At 35.4% G+C, this 27,282-nt stretch overlaps 1 protein-coding gene and 1 long non-coding RNA gene across 2 annotated transcripts in view; one reads left to right on the top strand and one right to left on the bottom strand.

Moving 5' to 3' along the window:
• The window catches only part of LOC133529077 (GAS2-like protein pickled eggs), a 143,453-nt gene that overhangs the window by 62,458 nt on the left and 53,713 nt on the right, over positions 1-27,282 (top strand). The gene's annotated exons all lie outside the window — the stretch shown is intronic.
• On the bottom strand, positions 11,812-13,131 carry LOC133529095 (uncharacterized). The gene is made up of 2 exons (XR_009801097.1): positions 12,448-13,131; positions 11,812-12,177 (listed from the first exon to the last, which is right to left on the bottom strand). It is a non-coding gene; the product is annotated as an uncharacterized LOC133529095 (long non-coding RNA).

The raw sequence follows: 27,282 nt of genomic DNA, 5'->3' as shown, positions 1-27,282 counted from the left end.
AGGTTAAACCGTTTTCGGCCATTTTGGCATTATAACTTAATAATAAAATTGCGGGTGGCCTTTCGGGGTCTTTGTTTTGGTTGGAAATTAAAACAATCAAGGAATGTCAAGGGTTCTGTCACTTTGTATTTTTTAGTGATCTAGTCTTTTATTAAAAAGTTTGCTAAAGAGATTCATATTACTTAGGGTATTTCTGAAAGCAGATTTTAAAGTTTTTGAACTAGGTGTCACATAATAGAGAAATAAGTTTTTGGCAAACAAAATACATGTTTGATATTGTCGTTCGATTTGTAGCTGGCCCTGACGGGCTAATCCTTTGTCTATTGTTAAGTAAACGGCACGTGCCACTACCAGCAAAAAAGGGGTCGTATAATTCTAATCGACACCTGAGCGCGGGCTAGTACAACGCTCAAAAAACCAGTGCAGGTGCGCTTTCCGATAACGCGCCTTTGTTACGCATCTCGAGCACACCTTTTAGACTGGTTCTGTAGCGTTCGACTTGCCGGCACTCAGTAACCGTAGAGGGACCACACAAGAAATCGCAAGTTATTTTCCCATTTGTTCATTTTGAATTGAAGTCGTAATTCAACAACCGGTTAAAGTGACCGGACCATTTTTTATGCAGGTAGTAGCACGTGCGGTTTCACTAGACAAAGGATTAGCCCGTCGGGGCCAGCTACAAATCGAATAACTATACAAGCTTTTATCGCTGTCTGTACTTTTCTTTCCACAGTCAACTAGTACTCATCAAGATAACTCTAACAACCCCAAACTAAGTGTAGTTTGCGTTGATTTATCACAGAGTAGGCTTGAGTCGGTCAGGACCGAAGAACTAAAAGGAATGAAATCCCACCACAGACCGAAAGGAACTAGTTCATCTTAAGCGCTCTTAATCGGTCTCGGTCCTTTAGTTCAGTAGTCGGTATGTCAGCGGGCCTACCGCGAACTACGTTCGGCAGGTTGCCTCCCTGTCACACTTACGTACGAATTTACAAGTGCGACAGAGAGGCAACACGTCGAACGTGGTTCGCGGTAGGCCCTCAGTACCAAGTAACAAATCGGTCGGGAGCGAATGATCGGAATGAGTCAAGGTCAAGAAATTCGCTCTCTCACGCTCTCGCTCTGTTTATTTGCGAGCGAGAGCAAGATATAACCTAGTCATCCTCATTCAGATCTCGAGATTTGCTCCTGAACTAAAGGACCTAAAAGAGCGAACTAGTTCGTTTGACCGATTGACCGAGATCGGAGCGCTCTTTTTAAAGACCGAGCGGGCACAACTCTATCACAGAGTTCCCATGGCCACCTCCTGTCTCCATCATCAGATCAGCTCCATGTCATCATAATATTGCATTGTCATCCGATTTACATGTGTATGCAAAACTTGTGGAGGGCTTGGTACCTGTCTTTATTATATGACATCTATGTTAGTTTATAACTTGTAACACACATAAACTATTTAAGTACTTATTTCCTTTTTTTTTGTCTAGTCTTAAAGCGTTAAGTCCGCCATTGGTAATTTTTTTTGTTATTTGCGCAATCCAGTTAAACAAAGTAAAAATAAAGATAGGTACCTATATATAAGTAGGTATCATCTGCAGATCTCTAGAAACAGTCTATGCATTAAGTCAAGGCCGAAGATTGCCTCAGAGCGCGCCTAATCATCATTTTCTGACGTTTCATTAATTGAAAACCTAAACTAATCGAATAAAGTTACTAGACCATGTAGTACACACTTAATTGGGCTATTGTGAACAGGCCTCGTTAGAAGCGGGAAAAAAACAAATTTGGTCTACTCGTATTATGACTAGCTGAAAATTAGCTATACGTCCAAAGGGGTCAGAATCAGTACCCCTAGTGTAAATATTTTCGACAGCGAAACGTGACGTACGCGTTTGCGTTAAGTGTCATTTTGTATGAGATTTTTGACTTTCCAAAACGTCCCGCTTGGCGCGCTGTTCAAAATCCCATACAAAACGAGACTTAACCTAAACGCGAAAGTTACGTTACGCTATCGAATGAAAGTTACACTAGGGGTACAGAATCAGAATCAAACTTTATTGAGAAAATATAATTATATTACATGTCAACACATTATATCTATTTTATAGGATCACACATTATTATTTTATAGATGAAAACATTACTTACACAAATATAATTATTTCAAGGTTCATGCATTAATTACGTCACAAGGGGGTGGGAGGGAGTCAAGAAAATGTGACATCTTGTGACACATTAATTACGTCACTCATTTAGGGGGAGGGAGGGGGACATGTAAATGAGACATGTGACATGGGGGAGGGAGGAGTCACAAAGTTTGTGACGTCACTTTAATTTCGTCAGTAACCGAAAATTGATTATGTTTTTTGTTCGCTATACAGTTATTTTATTTTCCTAATCGGTTTCTTGGTATAAAATTTCTAATATTTCTTTTATCAAGAATATTTTATCATTAAAATATCATTATTTTCAAATCACCGATTTCGTAGAAAACAAAATTGTTAAATATGTGACGTCACACCCTGAAGGAGGGGTTTGCCAAATGTGAAAAAGTGTGACAAGGAGGGGTGGGGGGTAGGGGTGCCAAAGGTTTGACAGCCTTCTAGCCTAGTGGGTAGTGCCCTGCTTCCGAAGCAGGGAGGTTCCTGATTTGAGTCATGGCAGGGGCAATTATTTGTGTATTTATCAAAAATATTTCTTCGAGAGTTTTTTCATTGTCCTTTATGTAAATTAGAATATATATAACAATATATATCGTCGTCTATTACCTTCAATCCTGACTGAGCATACTGTGGGATTAGATCAAACTTTTTAAAGGTGTTTTTTTTCTTTTTATTTTGGCACAAACAGTCATTACAAAAGAGTTACATTATAAAATATTACATATAATATAATATTGAAAATACAGTGCCGAAAACGTTATAGATTATAGTTATTAATTTTGTTGCAATGGACCTGAATTAAATATAAGAACAAGATGAAATTGAAAGAAGGAAAACGTTCAAGCGCTGACCACTATCCCAGTAATTGGCACCATTAAACATAAGTCATTAACAGTATTAGTGACAGTGACATGCCAAGCACTAGGACGTTCACCCTCGTAATTGTTTACTACCTACTCAATATCTAAGCGTGTTATTGGTACATTATACATTATTATTTTATCATTCGTAGCTTGTGAATTTATCATTAATTTTATTTTTCAACCCTGTTAGGCGATTAGCCCTAGTCACTCCTGATGGCAAGTGAAGACAGTGCCTAAGATGGAGCTCACCGGTTCAGTAGTAGCCTATTGACTCTTGCTTTACAGAGACCGCGGACCGAGGTCATATTTGTCATAGAGATGGATGGAACGCATTCCATTCTTCACCGTCCGTACCAAAAAAGAGGAAAACTAAACAAAACTAAAACAACTAGACCTAAAAACTAAAACTAGGAAAGAAGTAGCTCTTAAACAAATTTTAAGGTTATTTTAGATCACAATATATATATATATATTTACGCAAAGCTCATTAATAATTGAAATAATTTTCACTTTTAAACTGACCTACATTCTCACCAAATCATTTTACCTATTTCATTAAAAACCAAATGTCATATTTGTTAATGGTCAAATCTCCTGTCCCTAAATGGGCTCACTGATTACCAGTTCGCCGGACGATATCTGTCTGTCAGTTATTCGCAAAAGCTGACAATCACAAATAACAGACAGGCCGATATCGTCCCGCAAACTGGTAACCAGTAGGCCCCGTAAGTTAAACATGTTTACATTTTCATAGTTTCTCCCAATACAAGAAGGATAACGAATACATAATTAATCTCATATTAAAATTAAACGAAAGTGCACCACCAATTATTTTCTATTACAAACTAAATCCACAAACACGAATGACACTGACTAATTACGAATACGCAATCGAGCGAAAGTGTGGACAGCTATTGAATCGATTCGATTCGTCGCGGGTCGATAATCGATTGGAATCGATGGATGCAACCGATGGTTATCGCCAATGCCTAGGAAAGTTTGGCTCCGGGCGAGAAGATTAAGCTTATTTATATTAAATACAGATGATATTGTTCTTTAAAATGCACATATTTTGGTTTGTAGTGTGTATTTAAATACTTTATTGTACATAAGACAAGTTAAAACACAACAAAGACAAAACATATACAAAGTACAGTGTATAGTTTATCATAGGTAATATCAAAGAAAATTTTGTTACAGTAAATTTTGTAGTCTACTAAATTTACTGCCATCTTTCGACACAGGACTAAAACTCCCAGAATAACATATGGCTATTTGACCCCTGTTCTTTTACTGATATGTGTTAAATATCAAACGGTGTCGCCATCTACTCGAGTATAGGCCAAAGGTATATCGCCATCTACTCAGCATTTTTTCCTTGATTTTTTGAGGCACGTTTTTTCCTTAGATTTTATTTATCTTATACTGAGTTACATATATCGTTGGTTAGTATTTAATGCATAAAATCGTTGGTATATATATTATTGACTAAGCGTCCTTATTTTTTAAGCAAGCTGAGGTCTTATGTCTCAGTCTTGAAAGTACTGTTTTTTTTTTTTTATAATTTCGTATGTAATTTGGTATATAATATAAGTTATTTTAGTGTTAACTCTGCCATATTTCATGTGATGTTGAATAAAAAAATTCTATGTCTATGTCAAAACCAAACAAATTGATTGACCTTGAACAACAATCAATAAGTATTGTGCTTTTTGTTTTCAATATAACCTCAAATGTTTTCCTAAATCACGGACTAATGAACTAAAAAAAGATCTATAGATCGCAAAAAGTATGATTTACGCGGGTCAAAGCCTACGCGCGCGTCGGATTGATTCTACGCCGGTTGGGCGTGCGTGGATCATTGATCAAAACAAATCCATGGATCAGATTATGTCAGGGATTTTGTAATCGCGTTTATAAAAAAATTATTATGCCAACATTACCGTAGGTTTTATTTTTTGGTATTTGTTTAAGGATGAGAAGTATACATTTACACTACATATGTTGCTACTTTCCCACACGTGTGTGGAAATGAGCACTTTCCGTGCATATGTTGAAACTTTAAAGAGCCACATGTACTCTAAAACGTTGTACGATACACGTGCGAATATTTCACAACTCGTGTCGATTTAATAATATTTTCTGCACTTGTATCGTAAATAACTATTGCTATGCACATCATCAGTTGTATTTCCTTGGCTTGTATGGTGACAGACTTCACAATTTTTAATGACGATCTTAGGTTAGGTAGGTATTAGTTAAGTAAAATAAAATATTAGATTCTAGTTTGTAACCGTTTGTGGCGTGTGTGATTGCCTAATATAATTATAATAAAATTATCTTTCAGTTGCCATAATGCTATTTCATATATTTTTACTTGTTATAATCTAAAGTATATTTCCTTATTAGGTATTTAAATTCAGTTATTTTTAACTGACTTCAAAAAAGGAGGAGTTTCTCAATTCGACTGAATTATTTTTGTATGTATGTTACTCGATATCTCCGAGAATCGTGAACCGATTTTCAATTTTTTTTAAATCGAACGGGTATAACCCCGAGGTGGTCCCGTTGGCACCAAGTCGGGGTCTGATGATGGGATCTTGGAGAAATCGAGGGAACTCTTCAAATGTTATGGCGCTTTTGGTAATATTTGAAGTCGGTTTAATTTTTTTGTTAAAAAGTTTTTTGGGGTTCCTTACCAAAAGGGTGAAACGGGACTCTATTACTAAGACTCCGTCCGTCTGTCACCAAGCTCGTAAACCGTGATGATTAGACAGTTCAAATTTTGACATGATGTTTTCCAACTCGCACTTGTTTAATTACTCGATAAGTTTGGCTAGTTTTTTTTTCAGTGTATATCAAAATACCAGCAATGTCACGAACTGCTATTATAACGTCTTAAACAGTCCCTGAAGTCCATATCTCGTTTCCCAAGAAGGCTAATCGTTTAGATACCATTTAACTTAATTGGTTAGTCACCTAAACCTTCAATTGCCCAAATTACATCACGTACACTCAAGAGCTAGAAAAAGGGACACTTGGTTTGAAGCTTTCCATATGATGCGACCCGTTTTGATTGGTTTTAAATGGAGGGCTTGTTAACCAATCTAACTCAAGAAGCCATAAACGATTAGTTTTGAAGGTGAAAGTCAGAACTTTATGTAGATAATAATTTATTATAGTAGTTTATGACTTTTCGGCTTGTTTATTAACGTTTCGATGTGTATGTGTTGCAATAGTTAATCAAGAGTGATATTCAATTAAAATAAAAAATACCAATGCAGCTCTTAAGGACTCATTTTATACATTAAATACAAGCCAAAAACTTACATTTTTGAATGTAAGTCTTTGACAAATAATAAAAAAATTGTACAGGTTATTATCGCTGACTGTACTTTTCTTTCCACAGGCAACTAATACTCGCCGAGACAATTCTAACGAACCCAAACATAGTTTGCGTTGTTTTATCACAGAGTTCTCATAATCGCTTCCTGTCTCTATCATCAGACCAGTTCCATGTCATAATATCGCATACTGTCATTCGATTTACATATATATGCAAAATTTTGGCTCAATTGGAAATCGGGAAGTGGGTCAAATTTAGCTTCCAAGATTACCCACACTAACAAACAAATAAAAGCTTGTAAAATAATGAGAAAGATGCATTGCAACCACTCGCTACGCTAATAATTATAATTAGGACGAGGGGTTAAACAATAACTATCGCTTTGTGTGGTAGGGCACAGCACAGCGGATGTCATTCCAGATCTAGAGCAGAGCCCAACTGGGGAAGTACCTCCACCTTACAGAAAACCGTAGCCAAATAACACTAGACCCTGCTCATAGTGTTGTGTTCCTGCCAATGAGTAAAGTTGCTCAACGAGAGTGCGGAGTATTAGGGTCGGCAACGCGCACATGTAACACCTCTGGCGTTGCAGGCCTCTATAGGCTACGGAGACTGCTTCCCATCAGGCAGGCCGTATGCATGCCACCGATGTAGTATGAAAAAGGTAGGAAGTGATCCAAAATCTACAAATAAAGTACACATAATTGTGTGTATCTCGCGAGCTCGCCAAACTGTATCGACTGTTGCGACAACCACCCACACAGCAGCCCACGGCCAGCCTTGAAACCGCATATGATTTTTATAAACACTTATAAGGCAACACTTAGTTGTGATTAAATGAGTTTTTATTGAATTGAATCGTTAAATCATTTTTGAACGAAAAGTTATGAATTTTAATTTTTATCAAGCAGACACGTCTGGTAACGATAATATGATTTTTATATTAAAGAAATAAGTTTTTGGCAAAAATTCCATTTTTTGGTACGAAACTTTTGTCGTTGAATGTACTTTTCTTACCACAGGCTCATGGAGACAATTCTAAAAATCAAATACAATTAGGTTGCGTTGTTTCGTCATAGAATTCCTATGGCCACCTCCAGTCTCCATCATCAGATCAGCTCGATACCATAATATTGCATTGTCAACAGACTTACATGTGTATGCAAATTTTCAGCTCAGTCGGAAATCAAAATTCAAAATTCTGAAATTTATTCTGCAAGTAGGCCTCAAGGGCTCTTTTACAAGTCACTACAACATTTATAGTAACATCATATAGTGACATGAAAAGTACATAACAACATTTATAAATACAACAGCCAATATCTGGGTAAACATTACATTATAATAATCTTTTTTTTTATTATTATGAAACAAACGGACATACAAAAAATATTATTTCAGTTTCTTCTCTTAATCTAGACCTATAGTTTCCATGTTTGTTAAACATATCTTTATATAGAAGCACGAAAAGTACCTATCTACGTTTAGGTTCAGCTAAATAGTAAGAGGTTACACAGAATTTGAGAAATCAGATTTACAAAACACTCAGTGAAAAGCACAATGTAAAACACGTTCTACATTTATAACAACTTTTGAATAAGTATGAAGTATCGACAAACATGACATAATAATACTTATTATATACGCGTTAAGATTTATATCCTACTAGGCTTGAATACTGTTTTCAATGAACTTATGGTACAATTAAATATGTCTACATTTTTTACAATGTTATGATCATTATAGAGGGCACATGCTCGTTTAATAAACATATTTTTAGAATAGTTAGTTCTACTACATGGAATGGAGAATAAATGTTTGTATCTGGGACGACATCGGCGCTCTTTATGACCTGGAACTCTTAAACATATGTCTTTCTTATATCTTAAAATAATAATTACTACAATACAATAGAGATGTATAGTCTCTATGGTTAAAAACATATTATATCTGGAGATGTAAAAGGTCCCCAATGTCAGAGTACTAATAAGATTCGCAATCTGGAAGTGGGTCAAATCTAGCTTCCAAGATTTGAAACTAACAAAATAACATACATACTAAAAGGGCAAGTTAAATGCTTGTAAAAATGGAAAAATCCACAAAAATAGAAAGGTTTTGTTGGAAGCGATGAATTTTCCCGTTAAAAACTCTCTTAAAGCTCTAAGTGACCAGTACCCCTAGTGTAAATAAATTCGATTTTGAAACGTGACGTACGCGTTTGCGTTTAGTCTCATTTTGTATTGGATTTAGAAAGAGCGCGCCAAGCGGGACGTTTTGGAAACTCAAAATCCTATACAAAATGAGACTTAACGCAAACGCGTTCGTCACGTTATGATGTCGATAAAATTTACACTAGGGGTACAGTAGGGCTAAAATGGTCAGCTCTTTATCATTTGTCACCATGCCTGTCACGTTCTGACAAGTATGTAAGCGCGTACTGACAAGTATGTATTTTATTTCTATTGAGACCTACATAAAATTATATAATGTCACTAATTAGAACAAATATGTTTTAGACTATTTAATAATTATGACATCGCATATTAGGAGAAGTGTAAATATATCTTATAAACCATTATACAAAGAATAATATACAGGGTATACAGTAAGGGGTTCTTCAAAAAAGGAGTGTACAGGTTTTTAAAGGTTCGGCAACGCATTTGTAACACCTTTGGAGTTGCAGGCGCCCATAGGCTACGGTGACTGCTTACCATCAGGCGGGCAGTATGCTTGTTTGCCACCGACGTGGTATAAAAAATATATTTATGTAATTGATTAGGTAATATAATTACTTTTATTACGTTATTCAAAATAACGATATATGAAACTATAATATAATATATGAAAAGTAATTATTAATAATGTTGTGTACCCCCCAAATATATGTTACTATTAAGTTATAATAATTATTAAGTAATTTTTTGATGTATATTAACAATCTTTTTCATTTATTACAGGTAAGTTGACATTTCACTGATGGAGGCGAGTGTACCATTAAATAAGACATCAGGTAAATATCACCCATAAACCAAAAACATTAAATTAACCCTTTCAAAGCCCAAACTGACGTGCGCGTCTACAGTCCAATTTCAACCTTCGTGCATTACGACAAGGTTCACGTTGCCGCGCCGCGCACAATAGGCGGCGTTTAAAGGGTTAAATAAGACATCACGTAAATGTTACCTATAAACCGAAACCATTAACCCATGGTCGAATTTCGTTAATTACAAAAACACATAATTTAGGTCACAAGCCTTATAGAGTAAATTCCCATAAAACAGTCATTGTTTTTTTAGGGTTCCGTTCCCGAAGGGTGAAAAATCCTATCATTATCCCTCAGTTTTCCGTCTATCTGTAGTTTTTAGTTCAATGAAATATGTGTATTTTGTGTATTCCTACAATAATAAGTAATAAAACTGGCCAAGAGTATGTCGGGCCATGCTCAGAGTAGGGTTCCTTAGTTACCCGTTCCTCAAAATAGACTTTTGGCTTAACCGATAATATTCGCTATAGTTTTAATTGAAAGTCTTATTAATCTGTACTTTCACGATTTTTTCATATTTTTTGGACCCATAGTTTAAAAGTTTGAGGGCCCCGGGCACAATTTTTTTTCATTCGGAGAGATTATTTCGGAATATATTATTTTATCAAAAAATAATTCTTGAAGACCCTTGTTCATTTTGAATGACCTATCCAGCGACACCCCACACTATAGTGCTGAAGCGAAAAAAAAAATTGTCCCCACTTTTCGTGTAGGGCACCTCCCCTTAAAAAAAATCTATTTTTTATTTTACGACTTTGTCGGCGTAAGTTATTTATTATATATCCATGTCAAATTCCCGTTTTATTGCGATAAAGCCGCCTGTTGTTTACCTCTACCTGTGTTGCTATTTTCTTTCTGTATTTTTTTTTTCTACATATTGAGGTGTACAATAAATAGTACATATTTGTATTGTATCAATACTGAAACAGACTAAAAAACCATTGTAAAAAATCGGTGAACGTGCGGAACTATCAGAGCGCCAGTCCGACTCGCAATTGGCCGGTTTTGCGGATTCCGTACCCAAAGGGTAAAAGCGGGACCCTATTTCTAAGACTCCACTGTCCGTCTGTCTGTCACCAGGCATGATCCGTGAGAGTTAGACAGTTGACATTTTTACAGATGATGTATTTCTGTTGCCGCTATAGCAACAAATACTAAAAACAGATAAAAATAAATATTTAAGTGATATTCCCATACAACAAACGTGATTTTTTTGCCGTTTTGTGCGTAATGGTACTCGTACGGAACCCTTCGTGCGCGTGGCCGACACGCACCTGGCCGGTTTTTTATTTTTTAATCACGGACGGATGCGTGACAAGTGGCCATTCTGCAGCATCCGAACACGCATGGTTTAAAAAAGTCAATGTTTTGGCGTATCTGTTCATGAGAGTGTGACATTGGACACGGGCGTGGATGGATCAGCTTATTGCACAATGTAATTGGTTATTATAAAATATTCGGAATTTAAAGACGATTTTAAACTTTTAAGAAATAAACATTTTATTTATAATAACAATGTTTATATACAGTGATGTTTCTATAACTAGCTTAAATCTAAAATAGGCCATTGAGGCATTGTCGACCGACGATTGTCGATTGTTTGACGACCGGTCTGGCCTTGTGGGTAGTGACCCTGCCTACGAAGCTGATGGTCCCGGGTTCAAATCCTGGTAAGGGCATGTATTCGTGTGATGAGCATGGATATTTGTTCCTGAGTCATGGGTGTTTTCTATGTATTTAAGTATTTATAAATATTTATATATTATATATATCGTTGTCTAAGTACCCTCAACACAAGCCTTATTGAGCTTACTGTGGGACTTAGTCAATTTGTGTAATAATGTCCTATAATATTTATTTATTTATATTTATTGTACCAAGGATGCTGGCGGCATTTCCTTGTCTCGCAATGCTCATACGTTTTGCGAGGAAGCCGCCAGCTCTTCGGTCACCAGTTACGTCAAACAGACGCTTCGCGATTTCGTCTTTTAGGTCTAGGTCTAATGACAAATATGGCTTAAACTTTTGTCTTTGTAAATTTATTATTAATAATTGCATAATTGATTAATATTTTTTGACGACCGGTTTGGCCTAGTGGGTAGTGACCCTGCCTACGAAGCTGATGGTCCCGGGTTCAAATCCTGGTAAGGGCATTTATTCGTGTGATGAGCATGGATATTTGTTCCTGAGTCATGGGTGTTTTCTACGTATTTAACCCTCTGCAACTGAGGTGGGATTCTTGTAATTATTCCACTGAGGAGTAGTCTGTCAGACGTGCATTTTAGTTGCTATTATATTTAAAAATAATGAACTACTATAGGTGTAAGTGTATTAGTAATACTTTTTAGTAATGTATAAAACCGACAAAGGTTAATTTGATGGAATAAAACTCATAAATCAGTAAAATATTCAATATTGTTTATAAACATCATAATATAGGAACTTTTGCCACACCCCTTTTTAAAAAGCTATATAAAAAAAGTGAAACATAAAATCAATAATTATAACTTAAATTTACCTTCTTCTGGCATAAAATAAACAATAAAAAAATAATCAAAATAATCCTTAGAGCACTTTTTTTTAAATTCAGCCTTGAAATTCGGTCTTGCAGTCTTCGCAAATTAGCGCCGCACACTGCAGAACAATCGGTTTTGCACAAGAATAACAGGCAAATCTCGTTTGCTGCTTCAATTTGGCTTGGGCAAACACGACATATTTAGGATTCAGGCTCAGTTGGTGGTGGTGGAGGAGGTAAATCACTACCTAAAACACAGCGTAAAGTCAGCCTGATCATCGTGTCTTGGTAAAGAAAGAATGTTATAAGCAGGTGTTCTCGACGTCCTTGAAAAATCTGTTTAAACCAAACAAATACATTTTTGCTACGATAACAATCTCGATTTGACGTTTGAGTTTCGCTCTGCATCCTTTTTTTTGTAACTCTGACATCGGAATCTCTAGTCTCGGCTTGCCTACGCTCTCCCCTCCTCCCCCTGTTCTCATTCACCACTCTTGGCGCGGAATCCATAACCTCACCTTCCAAACTTTATTCTTCGCCTGCTGACATTTCGCTTTCCTCATGAACCACCTCTTCAATGAGAAAGTCCTGGTCGGCTACATCATCGTCACAATCACTGAAGTCCTCTTCAATTAACCATTCCAGAATTTGCTGCTCGTTGTTAATATTTACAACTCGAGAGGCTTTTCTGTCTGAGCTTCGCCATCTAGAATTAGATACCTAACAATATACTGAAATGCACCTAGAAAATATTTTTACAATAATTTACTGAGGTTACGACTGGTAGACACTATGAATATAATTATTTTACTGACGTGACGTATGTGAGACAGTATGGAGTTATAACAATATTACTGACAACACGTCTGCTAGACCCATCACTTATTACTGACCTTATGTCCTATGGACACCAAACAGCTCTAACTCCACCCATGCGCACGCCGCAGCTGCCGTCGCTGCGCTGGTGGGACGCGTACGTCCACGCAGGAAGGTACAGGGAGAGACAGAACGATACGCCACTAAATGGCGACGTAGCAACAGCGCATAGGTATTGTGGTGTCTGTCAGACGTAACGTCAGTTGCAGAGGGTTAAGTATTTATAAATATTTATATATTATATATATCGTTGTCTAAGTACCCTCAACACAAGCCTTATTGAGCTTACTGTGGGACTTAGTCAATTTGTGTAATAATGTCGTATAATATTTATTTTATTATTTATTTATTTTATTTTATTTAGTTAAGTATATTTGCATGCAACAATGTATTTTAATTGGTATTTGTATACCTAGTTTCAAAATTGTATGCATGTCGGCGAAACAGAGTTCACACATATATTTTGTACCTACCAACACTGTTACCTGTGTTTACAAATAAATCATTTGAATTGAATTGAATTGTCTGTGTATATGGTAAAGATCCTGATCGAATTTAAGTCATCTTTTTGCACTTTTGTCGATATTTTTTGGTCTTTACAGTACCAACGAGTTTTGAATTACGATATTTTGACCAACACGCTCATATAAAAAGTAAAAAATAAAAAATATCTATATAGTCAATCCTTTACGCCAGTAAAAAAGGCAGACAATTTAAAAAATGCAAGCGCGTAGCTTTTTTCACCCATAGATTTTAATTATTTCGCGCCATTTTCTTCTAATAAAATTGGTTTGTTGGATGACACACGGTAAATTAACATCTTACAGTGACTTTTATATTTAATTACTACATATTTGTGGTTATAGTTTTTCCATAATACAATACAAATACAAATAATCTTTATTGCACACCTCAATACAGAAACAGTACAAATAATACAACACATCACATAATACCAATGTAATAAAATATGTACCTAATAATAATGTAGCGATTGCATCAGAATTGTATTGTCATAATCTTAATAAAATTAGGTATATTTGATAACTTAAGTAAATCTTTTTTTGCCATTCCACAATGAAATTGCGGTCGAATATGGAACCAAATTAGCTTTGGTTATTTAGGAACGCGGTAGAGTTGAAGGCCAAGTTCGGTTAATTTTTTACTCAGACCTCAAAGTAGATACATTTTGCAACGATTTTACGAGCGATAATAAAAGCAAACCTCGAAAAATTGCAATTCAAAAAGTACGTGACTCGATTTTTTCATCGAACATGTCGCCATTAAATTTTTACGTCCAAAACAGCATTGTAGCAACGGCCTCTAAATGCCCAACAAAAATGCAATACACGGTCCTCATTATTTTCCCTGTGATTCACAATACATAACTTCGTGTGATATCACCGAAATTTTAAAAATAACAATCGCACAGATTGCCAAAGGAATGCCTGGCCTTACTGTCAACGACCGAGCTTAATAAGGATGTTAAAGGCATTGGCTTTTGACCATTTTACTTGCGTTTCGATGATTTGCCTTCGAGGTTAACGAGTTTAATCATTGGCATCAATGCTGTGAGTGTACAACTAAATCACAACGCGGCAGAAACGAGAACTGATAAATTTGCAAATTATCGAATGCCGCGGGCTATTTCAAGAGCGGGTAAATTATGATGATAACAAATGGTTTGCGTTTGGAAATTCTTTTTACTTAGTATGACAATGTTTTTGTATCTGTGAACGGGTTCCAGCAGGCGTTCTACATGACATAAAAGCTCTCCAAAGTGTTGGATTATTATCGCCACGCGAGCCTATCACAAGGCCGGGATTTAGGCCCGTGAAATCAAAATTATAATGATAAATTTATTTGCATTAAATATGGTAACATAAATAGGTTTTAAAAATATATTAGAACAATCATATTTATCCGTGAACGGCATGCAAAATACACAATGTAAATGTCTTATAATTATGTCTAGTAGAACTAAAATTAAATTAATATTAAATAACTAAACCCAAAAAAAAGCTAATAATTGGTAGATATCTTAAAACTCATCTCATAAAACAGTTTTATTATTTTACGAAAATATTACTGAAAATATTATTTAACCTGAAAGTTGACTAATAAATTAAACTTTTTATTGTGAAATAAAGTTTATATAAATAAAATACTACTTAACGAAATTATTAAGGTTAATTGACTTTTAGTTTTCAATAATGAAAAAAATGTGCACAGAATCAACAGCCAAGTTTGTTGAATCTGATCTACTAAATTTTTATTCATGTACTTACAAACAATGCTATGGGCCTTAATATGGGCTATTTACCATTTGTAGGGTGTAATACATTGTAAAAAGTATTATGTATCAAAATATTCAATGAAAAGGTTGCATGTATCTTGGTTATCAATTTCATCAATATTTAAATAAATAAATATTATACGACATTATTACACAAATTGAACTAAGTCCCACAGTAAGCTCAATAAGGCTTGTGTTGAGGGTACAGTCAGCATCAAAAGTAGCGGATCAAACAAGGTTTCAAAAGTATCTACCATTCTGTAATAGCTTAACAAAATGTGGTGGTTCTATATATAGAACAATTAAGACTGTAAAAGATATACTTTTGAATATAAATTTTAGAGATTTAGCTGTATTTGGAAAAGTTATCCGGAATATCAGATACTTTTGGCGCGTTGTTTCATCCGCTACTATTGATGCTGACTGTACTTAGACAACGATATATATAATATATAAATATTTAAAAATACTTAAATACATAGAAAACATCCATGACTCAGGAACAAATATCCATGCTCATCACACGAATAAATGCCCTTACCAGGATTTGAACCCGGGACCATCAGCTTCGTAGGTAGGGTCACCCACTAGGCCAAACCGGTCAAATATTTGTTCCTATCAATGTATTTATCCATATACGTATGTATATCGACGCCTATATAGTAACCATAGTACAAGCTTTGCTTAGTTTCGAGCCAAGTCGATCTGTGTAGGATTGTCCTCAAATATTTAATTATTTATTTTATTTATTTGATAATCCCGTGACCATAACTGTCTAGTACCTACACTCCAGTATGTTCTCAATTAAACAGTTGCACACTCAGACCATACGTAAACCTTATTCCTTAGCAATAAAGACTACTAAAAGTCAGTTAAGTACGAGTACATCCTCGACAACCAATGCCATTTGCCTACGAGTGTGGACGCAGCCGCACCATGACGTGAGTCACCGCGGCCTCCCGCGGACCGCCATTGTTGCCATCGTTTGCAATTACTTTAATTGTTCACCTGACATAGACAAATACATGTTAAAGACTTACAATACATAGTCATAGGTACATTATCTATATCTAATGATGACGACTTGTCTGGCCTAGTGCGTAGTGACCCTGCCTATGAAGCTGATGGTCCCAGGTTCAAATCCTGGTAAGGGCACTTACTCGTTCTCTTTATTTGTTCCTGAGTCATGGGTGTTTTCTATGTATTTAAGTATGTATGTAATTATTATATAATATCGTTGTCTAAGTACCCTAAACACAAGCCTTCTTGAGCTTACTGTGGGACTTCGTAAATTTGTGTAATAATGTCCTATAATATTTATTTATTTATGTAATACCTTTAAACGAACAAATATATATTTACAGTACATATGGGGCTACTTTATAGCACTAGTGCGAGAAGTAGCATATTACGTTACTGTGTCGAACATTTAAAGGGCCATATGTACTGTAAAACGTTGTACGATACATGTGCGAATAGGTAATTCGCAACTCGTGTCGATTTAAAACACTCCCTTCGGTCGTGTTTTAATTTATCGCCACTCGTTTCGAATTTCCTATTTTTCGCACTTGTATCGTAATGTACTATTATATATTTTAGGGATCTCGGAGACGGCTCTAACGATTTCGATGAAATATGCTATATAAGGGTTTTCAGAGGCAAAAAAATCGATCTAGCTAGGTATTATCTCTGGGAAAACGCGCATTTTTGAGGGTTTATATGTTTTCCGAGCAAAACTCGGTCTCCCATATATTAAATTGTTATACAATCAGTTACTCATCTTTGTTGGAGATCATGCCTTTGTTTATTAATTTAAACTTTATTGCACAAAATAAAAAAGCAGAAATGTCGGACTAAATCCTTTTGCATCTTTAATTTTATTTTGTTATTTGTAAAAATACTCTTTTAAATACTCTAGAAGCGCATAAAAATACTCTAGAAGCGCTGGTGGCCTAGCGGTAAGAGCGTGCGACTTGCAATCCGGAGGTCGCGGGTTCAAACCCCGGCTCGTACCAATGAGTTTTTCGGAATTTATGTACGAAATATCATTTGATATTTACCAGTCGCTTTTCGGTGAAGGAAAACATCGTGAGGAAACCGGACTAATCCCAACAAGGCCTAGTTTATCCTCTGGGTTGGAAGGTCAGATGGCAGTCGCTTTCGTAAAAACTAGTGCCTACGCCACATCTTGGGATTAGTTGTCAAGCGGACCCCAGGCTCCCATGAGCCGTGGCAAAATGCCGGGACAACGCGAGGAAGAAGAAGATTTGTAAAAATACTCTTACGGGTTTACAATTGACCCCATAACGCTTACAAGATAGTACCCATATAACTTAATAAATTAATTAATTATAATTAAAATTAACCGGTTAACGTCACGCACTATCTAGTTATATAGGATAAATCCCCAAAATGACAAATTATATTATGTGCACGCAAATTATATGCAATTCCCTTATTAATTTATCTGAATTTTTATTCAGGTAACAAAAGGTTATTGATAAATATGTATACAAAAATAACATATAGGTAGGTACATATAAAAAAATATAATAACATGTATTTATTTGTCTTTGTCAACTACTTAGACGTCTTAGACTAAAATAAGTCATAGAACCTTAACTTGACGCGTACGCACCGTGTATCTCGAGCTCGATTCAGACGTAACGACTTGATATGGTTTTAAACTGATTTAGATACAACATTGACGATCGTTTTGCTGTATGGCGCGCGCAATTTTTATTTCATTTCACATCCACCAATTAGCGAGCGATTTTCAAGGTAGTATGAAAACTAAGATACGTAACAAGTTGTTAAATTTCAATTGGGTCCATGGTTAACTGTTAACTGTTTTTTTTAATCATATTTCAAACACATAAGTTCTACAATTCAATTAATAGTACAAAAACAAGTAATTGTTTAATTATTCAATCGATCGAAAAAACAAACAGTAGTCGAATATAACGGGATGTTTGTATCTTAATGTTGTGTTATTTGATTGGGCGTGTGAAAGAAGAACAAAAAATAAACAGTTCGTTAATGAGTGTAACTGTTGTGTGTCTGTGTTATGATTCACATAGATTGTCAAGATATGCATGTTCAGTTTCTTTGTTACTTTTGATATAATGATATTACAAATTACTGATACTCTAAGAGTTGATCGCGTCAATCGTATATTTTTTTACTTTGGAGCCAAGTCCGAAAAGGCGAAAAACAAAACCGACCAAGTGCGAGTCGGATTCGCGCACGGAAAACGGCAAAAAAAATATGTTTGTGGTATGGGAGGCCCCCTTAAATATTTATTTTATTCTGTTTTTAGTATTTGTTGTTATAGCGGCAACAGAAATTCATAATCTGTAGAATTTTCAACTGGCTAACTATTACGGTTCATGAGACACAGCCTGGTGACAGACGGACGGACGGCGAAGTCTCAGTAATAGGGTCCCGTTTGACCCTTTGGGTACGGAACCCCAAAAACGGGCTTTCAGCGATTAATATTTATGTTTATGTCTTCAAATAGCTGTTTTTTTCAAGAATGTACGACTTATTTAGCTCTTGTCTGTGTAAGGTAAAGATTCTGACGGAATCATACTCATATTAATTAGATTATATTTATTTATTTCACTACATATGATTACTGTACAAATTACATTCATGTCAATTTATAAGAATCTATATTGTGATGGTCAGAAATAAATTCAAATAATAGCAAGATAATCCAAATAAATTCATTTCATTAATTATACAGAATGATTCAGTAGACGTGAGCAGGATCATGCCTGCGTATTCAGTAAGTTATAAGCAACTGTTTCGTACCAGTACTTGTGAGATTAACGTTAATTTGATTTTTACTGTTCAAAACTTTTTTATTTTAAGTTCGACATTTATGGTCAGCCTCTTTGTTTCACCCATAACAGATGACAAATTGAGGGCCATCGGAGTCTGATTACTTTTGAAAAATCGTATTTCATGCGCAGATTTTTCCTTGATAAATTTTCTTCTTCATCAACTTAATGATTCACACTTGGTATAATTATGTATGTTTATTTGTATTAAGTATATGTGTAAGTTTATCAATATATAGTTTATATTCATATATAGTCTCGGTTACAAATTCATTTACTTTAAAAGACACTGCACCTACTTAATCTTTCTGGTTTAACCCATTGGTTGACTGGTAGAGAATGCCTTAAGGCATTAAGTCCGCCATTTCTACCTTCATGTATTGTGCAATAAAGGTTAAATGAATAAATAAATTTCACTCAAGTGTGACATTTTTTGTTCTTCATAATCAAACTGCTGTCGTAAAGGTTAAAGAGGTTTTATCTTTGTTAATTAAGTGTTGTAGGGTGTCCATGATTGTAAATAATCAAATTTGTCCTTAAGAAAAGTTAGATAACAGAAAAGAGCGTTATTGTTTTACTTAAATATGACGGTGAACGATTCATTAACATTTACCTCATGGATCACCCTGTATATAATATGAGAAATTTCTCCTGAAAAGGATCATAAAAAAATATCAATAATAAACAATGACAATGTCAAATAGGTATGCGATTATAAATTATGAAGTTATGTCAAAAAAAAAACACTTAGTGAACATAATGGGTTGTCCAGAAAAAGTTTCTCAATAGACGCTTAATGTTGTATCGGTTGTATTTTTTTTATATTTATAGAGAACGATTTTTTCTGCTCCACACAGAAAAACCGATGTTCGAACCAACTCATAACAATATAATTCTACATATAGGATATAAATAAATAAGTACATAGCAGGAAAATACAACGAGGCACAAACGGCGCCGGTGTTTCGCTTACGTCAGGCGTATGGAACTTATTATTACTTAATATGGTAACCGACCATATTCAATCCATACTAATAACAGTACCTATACGAGTCTTAAGTTACTCAGCCTATCCTGTACCCCTAGTGTAAATATTTTCGACAGCGAAACGTGACGTACGCGTTTGCGTTAAGTGTCATTTTGTATGAGATTTTTGACTTTCCAAAACGTCCCGCTTGGCGCGCTGTTCAAAAACCCATACAAAATGAGACTCAACGCAAACGCGTACGTCACGTTTCGCTATCGACTAAAATTACACTAGGGGTACTGTTCACGGTAAAACGAAGTATGGACTCAAATGAAACGAGATAGATATACAACTTGTCATATCAAGTTATAATCGTGGTCATGTTTTCTACATATCTTACTTAAAAGGCCATTGACAGTTAGAACGTCCTAAAATACAACTACTGATAGACAGACGAACAAGTAACTGTTACCTCCTACGCTGCCCTTGTATTAGGGAGATACTAGTTTTTTTCCATGACTTCGCCCGCTTTAAAGTTGTTATTGATCTGATTTAGGTCAATCTTGTACTGGATTATATGGTTAGGTTATGTTAGGCTAGGTTGAAGAAGAAGAGGGTATGGTTTCTATGTAGTTTATATGAGGAAACAGGCGGGCTGTCGATCACGTGTCGCGTTCATTCAGCCCAATTCCCTAAAGTAGGAGCTGTAGGTTACTGTATATTATTATGTTTAAGGTATTTGTACAATCTTACAATATTGCCATTTAAAAAAATATATATTTATAAATACTTAAAATTCGAGCGGCCAAGATCACATACCCCTATTTTTAACCCCCGACACGAAAAGAGGGGTTAAAATAAGAGCGCCAATGTCTGTCTGTCTGCGTCTGTCTGTGGCATCGTAGCTCCCCAACGGATAGACCGATTTCGATTTACTTAAAGGGAGTTTCCTTGCGGTGATTCTTAGCTATGTTTAATAGAAATCGATCCAGCAGTGTGAAGAGTTCCATGTTTTTTTGGCATATAGCGAATGGGACTTTTTAAATGTTTAAATTAATAAGTATTAAGACGTCAGTGCATGTGTAAATATTTTTGAGCACCTCCAGCGCTCTGATCTATCAGACTGACGGACAAATAACTGTCACCTCCCACGCTGCCCTTGTCTTAGAGATGTTGATCTAGAATCAATCTTGTGGGCGATAATTATTCCACTGAGCGTCGAGGTAGCCATATTTTGACAGCAGATGATTTAGTTACATATTAATGTTATACAGGCTGCAGAGATAGTTGACCTGCATACAATATTCTATAGAACAAACCTAAGGCTTCTATTCATCTTTCTGTCGATTAATAAAAAAAAATAAAAAAATGTTGACCTTGGTCCACTTTGGAATTTTTATTGGTCCTTACTGTTACTGCAAAAGAACTTGGCTCTGCCAACTCTCGTGCCCACAAATAAATACAAGAAATGTGAACGATTCTTGTAAAATATCTATATAAATGTCGGAAACGGGCCTGGGATAACTGGACTTCCAAGCATCTATAGGCTACAGTGTCCATTTACCAGCGCACTTGGAACTGAATTTATTATATGAACTAATAATAACTTGTCATTATTTATATATGTAACTATACATATATGTATATATGAATGTATTTATTGTACTAGTGTTTATATATAATATACATATTATTTTAATGCATGTAAATATGTCTATGTCTTTAGTTTGTGGAATTACTTACTTCTATGTATGTATCGGCACGGTTATTCATAAACGTGTACTAAAGTTACGATGCGGCTGATCATCGTTTGTCCCTTTCCGACGTATTGGTATGATGGAAAGGGACAAACGGTGATCAGCGGCATCGTAACTTTAGTACACGTTTATGAATAAGGGGGTAAGTTCTTAGTTTACTGCTACCCAAAGGTTGTCTGGAAGAGATCGCTTTCTAGAAATAAGACCGCCTGTTATTACCTAGTTCTAAACTGTATTTAATTTTTTGACCATTTTCGACTGTATGGTGCACACCGCACAATAATAATAGTACATTACGATATAAGTGCAAAGTTGCACATGTATCGTACAACGTTTTATAGTACATGGCCCATACGTAATGTGTTCATTATCGCACTAGTGCGGTAAAGTAGCACCATATGTACTTTAAAGTATATTGGCTTACCTATTTAATTATAATTATTTTAAAAATAAGCCACACATATTCAAAATATTCAAACGAACCTTGCAGACGAGCATTAATATACAGGGTGTAACACAAGGTACCTGATAGATTTAAACCACGCACTTCAGAGCCCAAAAGAAGGAAAAAATGTTACCTATGCTTAGTAAAATTTCGCAAAAAAAAAAACTTTTAAGCAGTGTGCGAAAAAGAATTTTATCGATTTTTTTGTTTTTAAAACCTATTTTTTGCAAAGGTTACTTGTCACTTTTTGACATTTATCAAGAAGGATATTTAGACTACGCGCCATAACGGCCACCAAAAAAGCATTTTGCATCTAAGTTACAATAAGATGTTTTTTTTTATTGGTATTGTCTCTGAAACTAGGCGAAATCCAGAAAAGTTTCTATGACATTTTAGTCTCTAAATGTGATCAGGAATACACTGTTAAAATCTTTCGGTTTCATGTTACACCGTGTACGAGGTACCTACACGGCTCGTCAGTAAACTAGGTACCATACTCGTATAGGTACCTAGTTTACTGACGAGCAACAGTAGCCCTATAAGTACACCTCTTCAGTGACGCAAGTGGTGACAATAGTGCTTCCTCCGTTTGTCCGTCTGTCTGTCACAGCCGGTCTGCCAACTGGGTCGGCGCGGGTCAAGGAGCTTATCATTAACGAATACTCTATGATTTTCATATACTTGGTGTTATTTTTTATATAATACAAAATCGACCGGAATATTTACCGTGATTACCTTGTATGCATCTTGTTCACGGGTAACTGTACCCCTAGTGTAAATAAATTCGATTTCGAAACGTGACGTACGCGTTTGCGTTTAGTCTCATTTTGTATTGGATTTAGAAAGAGCGCGCCAAGCGGGACATTTTGGAAACTCAAAATCCTATACAAAATGAGACTTAACGCAAACGCGTTCGTCACGTTATGATGTCGATCAAATTTACACTAGGGGTACTGGATATAGCGGGCGGGTGTCAAAGTTGTGTAAATATCGGGAGCTCAAAAACAATATAAAAGATAATCACGGTTTATACTCGTATCCCGGTCGATTTATGTCTAGTAGTGAAAGTAACCGTGAATCATTCAAAACTATTAATACAAGATATACTCATATGTACGAGATTTTACTCATTTCTATAATATAGCATAGATAAGCTTTTACTATAGCAGCAGTTCTGAATTCTCAAAATAAAAACTATGCGGTGTTGAAAAATTTTGAACTTTTAAATATATTTTTTTGCCTTTTAGGGTCGATCTCATAACAAAAGTTGCTCATAGTCGCGTAAGTATGTCTTACATCTTAAATCGTTAAAATTATACCCCTTACGTAGGTCTTTAAAAAAAAGAAAAAAATCAACCAAAAGCTTACGAAGAAAAGTTTTTATAAAAATATTACAATCTTTTTTTAACGCTTGTTTCAATAATACACGAGACATTATTTTCAAAGCGATTCTGTGCAAAAATAGCCACTTTATCAAAAAACCTTATTTAAAACCTTAAAGTTATTTTTAAAGAATATCGTTGATATGTTTGAAATTTTAATAGTTAGATAAACTGTCAATTAGTACATATTCTAAAGTACCTTTTTTTATTGACAGCTTGCATTGCAACAAACACCGCTATAAAATGTCGAGATACGATTGAACAGGTACATTTAATGTGAGGATAATTTACGTTCAAAATTCTAAATATTATACTTTACTTTTCGTCTTGAGGAATAAATTAAACGATGTAATTATTTTACTCAATAAAAAGCGATTAATTTAAAGTTTTCGATTTAGTTAAAAGTTACAAAAAGAAACAGAGCTGAGCGGTGAATAGCTCAAATTGGATAAGTATGTGTGTGTGCGCGATATCGACTCGGCATGAAGTGAGTATGTGTGTGTGCGCGATATCGACTCTGCATGAAGTCAGAATTTTATCTTCGCGACCATAACTCTATCGATCTATTATTTCGTATATCTGGCAAAACTTCCGATTGGGTAATTTTTGTCCAAGTCCTTCAACAGGTCTATTAAATATCCAATAAGGCTAACTCCCTGCAACGACCAGTCCGCGTGGGTAGACTATTTAGTTTAATATGAACTATTTGCGTAACTGTCTGTCTGTCACTGCAACTAATTTATACCAGTCCGGGACAAATTTGTTTTCAAAAAGACAGGTGTTTATTTCGTTGATTAGTTAGTAAAAAGGTTTCAATATATCGCGAATAGTAACTATAATTTCGTTCGTATAATTTGATGATCAGTACCCCTAGTGTAACTTTGATCGACATCATAACGTGACGAACGCGTTTGCGTTAAGTGTCATTTTGTATAGGATTTTGAGTTTCCAAAACGTCCCGCTTGGCGCGCTCTTTCTAAATCACATACAAAATGAGACTAAACGCAAACGCGTACGTCACGTTTGGAAATCGAATTTATTTACACTAGGGGTACTGTACCCCTAGTGTAAATAAATTCGATTTTGAAACGTGTCTCATTTTGTATTGGATTTAGAAAGAGCGCGCCAAGCGGGACGTTTTGGAAACTCAAAATCCTATACAAAATGAGACTTTACGCAAACGCGTTCGTCACGTTATGATGTCGATGAATGATGAATTATTACTGAATACTGAATTATTTATCTTATGTCCAGTTGTGTGCGAAAGTGTCCAAATTTTTACCTTTTTGTGTAGGTAATTTAGTATCAGAAGCTAGAAAATATAACATTTTTTTTTCTATATTTTATTCTTCCTTATAGTATAGCTAAGCACCATACATGACAACGATACCCATAATTTTATATATCGCGGTCTGTCTAGCACCTACATTGTGAGAGAGACGGAATATACCAAAATATATCGTAATATACCGAGCTATATATAGTAAGTTATTGTAAGATGCCTTGCTATACGATATCGTAATATAACAAAATATGTATTATCGCGTCGTATGTGGACTCTGTCAAATAGTACGTAAAATATGTCGTAAGATGCCTATGTCTTTCGGTATTATCGCTCCGTCTATCGATCTTTATGGGAAGATTGCAGATATTAGCGACTGGTTTAATATAATGTCATATTTTGCAAATTGATATGACATTACAACCGCGCACGACGCTGGGTCCTTAAAATTATCCCACAAATCTTGCATTCCAACGGACAATCTATCAGACGCCCTAGGCCCTATTCATGAAAGCTCTAGTACTCGTCTGTGAACTGTCCAGTGAAACTTGAAACATTAGGGCCATTTGCACCAATCAGTAACCCGGGGTTAACCGGTTAAACCTGGAGTTACTATGGTAACCAGTACAATTTGACACTGGATTAACGGTTTAACTGGTTAACCCCGAGTTAGTGGGATGGTGCAAGAGACCTTTGTAAAACCTATATATTAGTCATAAAAAACCTTGGTACTTTCAAGAAAAGAGGGTATTTACGCTCATCTTAATGGCCAGCAACGCACTTGCGACACCTCCAGTGTTGCAGGTGTCCATGGGTGATGGGAATTGCTTACCGTCAAGTGATTCGTTTGTCTGTTTGTCTCCTATATCCAACCTTTTTCTTGAAACGGCCACCAACAAAACCTAACATTTAGGATTTGGCCTACCACTCTGTAACCACACGTATTTGAGTTTGTGTTTGTTCCATTGTCATTTTAAAGTCTGTTAATTTTAAGGGTGCATTCCTGAGCTTAAACTAAGTAAGTAACTTTATCAAAGTATTCTAATTATTTCATCTGCATTAGGGCCACTGTACATATTGATTAGTATTTAGTATGAGTTTATACATTTGCTACTAAACGCAAGTACTATCTCGGACGATCGATATTGGAAATGTCATTGATATGCAGTAGTTTTCAGTTTGATAGATTTAAATATAATGTCCGTGTTAGAACAACTTTATTAATTACTTTTACACAAAAAAAACAGTTTCCTTAAAAACATACTTAGCATACCCCGAAGTTAACGGAGTTTACAAAAAAAAAACCGTGTATGTAGCATATATCTCAATCAAGGCCAGAATTGTATTGGTTCCCCACCTATTTGTTAACTTCGTGAATCGTCCCTTAGGGCCCTTGCGAAATAGTTTCCATTATTAATGTGGCCACGTCCATTGACTTATAGTAGCCCTGTGATAGATCGACAGCTACAAGCTATGTTGCTTGAAAAATGATGCGAAGATCTGTCCGAATGATACATCAAGTCAGTGTTATGTCCTGATGTCTAAAATAATTCTTAGATCATTCAGATTTTCATAGATTACGTGTTTTAATGGTTGATTTTTCTGAGTTTTTCTTGGTGTGGGAATTGCATATATCGTAGCGTTTTTATTCGATATATAACATAAAATAGTCTCGCATCTTTAGTTTATTTGGGTATGTTATTTCCTTCTACGATAATGTTACGCATGATATTTACGCTTTTAATATAAAGGCGACCTTTAAATAATGCAGCATATCGAAATGCTAAGTGAAGAAAAGCGAATAAAAAAATACTGCTATGAAAATTCACCAGCTACTATGAAATAACTTATTTTTAAATAATTTAACAAGTTTACCAGGTTTAGTTTTCTAAATTATATTTTTAGTATAACCATTAAAGTATTTAAACTATAATAATAATTGAGCTTATATACGTCCAACTGCTGGGCACAGGCCTCCTCTCATGTCTCCCCCATATAGTCACCACGCTGGCCCAATGCGAGTTGGGGACTTCAAATACACCTTTGAATTTCATCGCGGATGTACGCAGGTTTCCTCATGATGTTTTCCGAATAGCAGAATAGTGGTAAATATCAAATGATATTCCGTACTTAAGTTCCGAAAAACTTATTGGTACGAGCCATGATTTGAACCAGCGACCTCCGGATTAAAAGTCGGAAGTCATGTAAAGTATTAAAGCGAAGATTTATTGTGAAAAGTCACCAATCTTATGCATCAGCTGCAAGAAAATCAATGTCCGTTTGACAAATGATCATCGACCAGATTCAAATTGTATGCGCCATGTTGCAATTCCTAATGATGGTAATATGTAGAGGTTTGATATATGGTCCCTTACTCCGAAATGTATGTATATTTAATACATAAACATATTATACTGATGTAATTTACATATCAAGATTTAAGCACATAACAATGCTAGTGTAACTTTAGAATAAGTAAATAAATATATGTTTAAAGGGGCTG

Source organism: Cydia pomonella, chromosome 20 (genome assembly GCF_033807575.1).
Source record: "Cydia pomonella isolate Wapato2018A chromosome 20, ilCydPomo1, whole genome shotgun sequence".
Classification (NCBI taxonomy): Eukaryota; Metazoa; Arthropoda; class Insecta; order Lepidoptera; family Tortricidae; genus Cydia; species Cydia pomonella.
The sequence above is the reverse complement of the archived record's forward strand: the minus strand, read 5'-3'. Positions and strand labels throughout refer to the sequence as shown.